The sequence below is a fragment of the Cyclopterus lumpus genome, chromosome 4 (assembly GCF_009769545.1).
Source record: "Cyclopterus lumpus isolate fCycLum1 chromosome 4, fCycLum1.pri, whole genome shotgun sequence".
In the NCBI taxonomy this organism is placed as follows: domain Eukaryota; kingdom Metazoa; phylum Chordata; class Actinopteri; order Perciformes; family Cyclopteridae; genus Cyclopterus; species Cyclopterus lumpus.
Genome location: NC_046969.1, coordinates 8,149,436 through 8,154,435, shown reverse-complemented (window position 1 = coordinate 8,154,435; position 5,000 = coordinate 8,149,436).

The following is a 5,000-nucleotide window of genomic DNA, read 5'->3' as shown; positions in this document are numbered from 1 at the left end:
CTGTGAATGGACGTGAACTTTGGTTTCCTGCATTAAAGTTACACGCCTGTCCATCACCCCGGCCTGAATGACTTAATGTCTCGCTACATAAAGAACACAGTACTTTTCCATTTTTTTTGGTGCCAAATTGTCATGTATGAACACAAAGATTAAGGAATGTTGCTGCATATTTGCAGCCAGGGTTCAACCTTACAGGCGGATAAGTAAGACGAAAACAGACGCACGTGTCTACGTCTCGATTTCTCCCCTCGGTGAAACAAACGGCAAAACGAAACCACACAAAAGAAGAATAAAAAGGCTGCTGAGAGCAGAAGAGACGCCTTGCTCTCCCACTCCTTTTCCTTTTCACTGCAGAACACGGAGCTCGTTGCATTCGGTGACAAAGAACCACTCATCACTTTTACCAAATTCGGTACCTCTATTAAGACAGCCTGACACCCCTCTGCAGCCAGAAGCTTTTATGTTTCCTACTCGCGTCCACTGTGCATGAGTTTGTTAATGTAGCAGTGTGTGTGTGTGTGTGTGTGTGTGTTTGCACTTATACGCTCCCCAGCTGACTGTAAAAACGCCGGCTTCTAATAGGTTATTGACAGGCGCCAGAGGAAGACGATGACATCACCTCCGACCAATAGCAGTGCCGCGAAATGACAGATGGGAGGAAAGACGGATGTGTAAGGATGGAGGGGTGGAGATGGAAGAAAAGGATGGAGAGATGGAGCGGAGGAGCTCTTTTAATTTGTGTTTTGCTGAACTCAGCGGCTCCTGTCACCAAGGCAGGGAGGGGGGCGAAAAGGAACGAGTTATGAATTAGTGAATAAAAAATAAAAATAAATAGAAGATGAGAGGGGAAGAGATTGACGAGAACATAAAGCAGGTGCAGTGAAATAAAAGATTAGTTAATAGTTCCAGGGCTGCAGATTGGTAGGTTGGTTGTTAGCGGTGAGCCGTTAACAGAGTGGATGGGAGGGTGGGGAGAGAGAAAGTAAGGCTCCATCTATCTGGTGGATGGAGAGGGGGAAGAAGAGGATCCTCATCATGTCGGTAAAAGTTGGAGAAATTACCATCGACACAAATGATTATCGATTGCTTGTGTGGCTGAGCTGGCTGAGCTGCGGCGTGTCTCCATACGTCTGCATGTGTATAGCGCGTGTGCGTTTTGTACGTCAGGCTGTACAGTTTGTGTTGAAGACAAAGTTTATTCTGCCACAGTCTGAGGCAACATGAGTCATTGTTTCCAAAACAGAAACTGCCCACTCTGTGCCTGACAAGTTGGCACTGTGTGTGTGTGTGTGTGTGTGTTTAGTGTACATCCATGTAATCACCATACAAATTCTAACTAGGTCAAAGTGTGCAAACAAACACACAAGACACTGACACAACTACACACGAAACCAGCAGTGATGAAAATGCCCATATGGCCACTTATTCACACACACACAAGCACAGACACATACACACACACAACACTCAGTGTGGGCACGACAGAACCAACCAGCTAAAAAAGGCCAGCTATCACCATGGCAACTTCTGGGCCGTGTACCAATCGGAGGTCAACTCGATGAGGTAATGTTCTCGAAAGCTTTCTGAGCATGTGCGACTCTCTCAAACTCGCTTGCACGTGCACTTGCACACGCGCACAACTTTAATCGGATAATACTGTACATATGCAGAGCACCGACACACACACACACACACACACACACACACACACACACACACACACACACACACACACACACACACACACACACACACACACACACACACACACACACACACACACACACACACACACACACACACACACACACACACACACACACACACACACACACACACACACATAAATTAGGCAGGATCTGTAAAACATTCTGAGAGCTCTGGTACAATGCAACAACTCCCCGTTACATAACATTATTCCATAACTCATGCAGCACGAACACACAACAAAGAGGGGCAGAGCACTGCGGCAGCCCTGATACTCTTCCTGCAGAGTGATTGATGTTGCATCATGCTCTAATAATGATCCATGAAACATTCTAGACCAGTTCTGCAAAACACTGATCCAGGTCATTAATCATTCTACACACAAGGTTGTTTATTTGTTGTTTTTTGGGGGGCTATTTGATAATGATGCTGAGAGGATCTTGAGAAACTGTGTTGAATACATGACGAGATGTGCAGATCCCCTGGTGAACTTTGACCTCTGTAGTTGCAGGCCCTTTGACCCCTCTCTCTGTGAGTGAAGTGATGAAGTCAATGCTCTCATACGGAGGATACAGCCGGTAACACCGTCCGGAGAGCGCGCAGTTCCCCCCCTCAGGGAAACACTTTTCGCTGCGTCAGCACGTTTTCCGTAGTCTGTTCCTTAAGCGGCCAGCTTAGGTGTACGAGATGCTCCCAATCTCGTATAGGTGGTGTGGTTACTGGACTGCATTGCAATGACAGGTCTTATTAAAGGTGTGTCCTACACAAGGTGTGTGCGGGGGTGGGTATTAGGAACTCTCAATATAATTCAGTGCAGCAGAACCATCACTAACCATGACCTCAATGCAAAAACATGCAATGGAATTAATACCTCTATTACAGTGTAACCCCCCCTCCCCCCAACTGAACAGCATAGGCAGATTAAAGGACTCATTTAGGGTTGAATCAACCCGTTCTAGCACGTTGTAACATACTGACGCTTCGTCAGACCCTTTGGTGTCACTTTCTAACGACATAGTTGTGAATTCAACAAAAAGCCTGGCTTATGTTTAGGCAACAAAATCCCATTACCTAGGTTAATAAACATGACATCATGGTTGGTGTGAAACAACTACATAAACAAAGTGACACAAGTACGGAAAACCAGACCGAAACATCACAAAAGGTAACTTCAAAATAACTTAACACCGGTCTCCTGGCTGACAGCCCTGCGTTTGTCTGACCCGTCCACCTCCCATTCCCATTCCAATCTTCATGCCACGTCATCACACGAGCGTCTTATAATGACACGGATGGGTTTACATTAACGTTTGAAGCCCAAAAGCATCTCATATGGACGGTAAAGAAACGCAAACAAAATAAAATCACTTGAGGCTCCCAAACCAGCCGGTTCAGAGGAGTGAGTGGTCAGCAGTCAGTAACAGATTAGACAGCCAACTAAATATGTTGAATCCCATCAACCACGAGAGGCATAACGTATATGGCATAAGGGTCAGTAGAATGCAAGATCAGACGTGGACAGACAAGACACACACACACACACACACACAACTCGAACACGCAATCTGACAATGAGAAGAAAAAAGACACAGCAAATATAGACATCTAGTCTTATTCCTCTTTGCCCTCCCATTGCCCTTCCTCACATATCCCATGACATTAGACCCATCCCTCGCTGCCCTCCAACATTCAAACCAAAACTTTTCACACATGTCTGCAAAGATTTGCACACAAGCAACTGCTTTTCATTCATATTCCATAGGATCTGTCCATGTCTATCAGGCCACCTACTGTACATGAAGCCGGTGTGACTGCGGCATGTCAGCGGCTGCATTTCTCCGCAGCCTTTCTCTGCGTTTCCACCATAACATGCGTAGGATTGCTCTTGTGCAACAACCTCTCCGTCTCAACATATATGTGGGTTTGTGTCAAGCCTGCATGCTAAATTCCTCTGAGTGCCTCCATGTCAGCTCCTTTCAGTCAATTACTTGGAGTATGTGCACATCCTGGGCCCCACCCAACACCCCACCACCACCACTGCCCGAGCAAGCCAGGTGCATGTGTGTTTGTATGGGCAATGTGTGTGTGTGTGTGTGTGTGTGTGTGTATGTGTGTGTGTGTGTGTGTGTGTGTGTGTATGTGTGTGTGTGTGTGTGCGTCTCAATACACAAAAGCTATTTTTTGTGCTCAATAAACTGGATTGGATTTGTGGAGTTGTTGACGTTTTTTCTGGAGAAAATTGCATGTGCGGCGAGAACAATATCAGTCATAACATTTCATTTATTCTCAATGTGGGTCTTGTGATTTTGATCTTCTGGATGAAACATTTAAAAAAGGGAAATGCCACTTTTTGTGAAACACAAACGGTTCATTAAAGAGCAGCAGACATCCAATTAAGATGAAACCTATACGAGCAGACCCAGGGGAAATCTACGGGAATTATTAACATAATTACTAATGATTCATTGCTCTTCAAAATATCACAAACAAGACTAGAAGTTTGGATTTCCCTCCCACTGTTCACACCTTTGGGTGCTTTAAAGTGATGGCGGACTGACAGGTTTGGTGCCTTGTGCAATTTACTGATGCGTTAAGGGAGCAGCTGTCCAAGCGGCGTTTGAACTGCTCCCTCTCCCAGCTGCACACGGCACTGCCGGTCCTCCTCTCTGCCCCCTTTCCATATCAGGTTACCCGGGCGATTCATGCCTTTTGGCGCCGCACCTCATTATACGAACATAAAAACAGTGTGCAGAGCATCTGGATGAACCATGTTCACGTCCTTTTTGAAACATGAATTAGTGAACAATGGCAATTGAACATTATCTTATCTTTAGTCTTAAAGCTTGTTAGGCGCTATCAATAGTAATAATGGTCCCGAATTGAGTGAAACTGTTTTGGTTTGAGTCAAACACATATATAATATAGCGGCTCAGCCTTGGATGCAATAAGAGTCAGAAGGTGATATCTTATTATTGCACATCATAATGCATAGCCTTCTAGTTTAGTATAGCATCTCTTACTCTGGTCCCAGTCCGCTCCCCCCTTGGCGGTCCATGTGTGTACGTGTACTTATCTCAGTTGGATTGTAACACGGCACCGTGAACTCAAAAAGCAACAGTAAATATTAGTTTCCTTGGTCTGAACCAAGTGAGCCAAACTACAGGTATGAATAAGAGTGACATTGACAGTCGTCCATGAATTACTCAAACAAGAGAAAAGTTACTTTGAGGTCTCATTGAAGAGCAAGATACAGACTCAAAATCAGTATCGTAAGTGGTCATGAACTCAACACT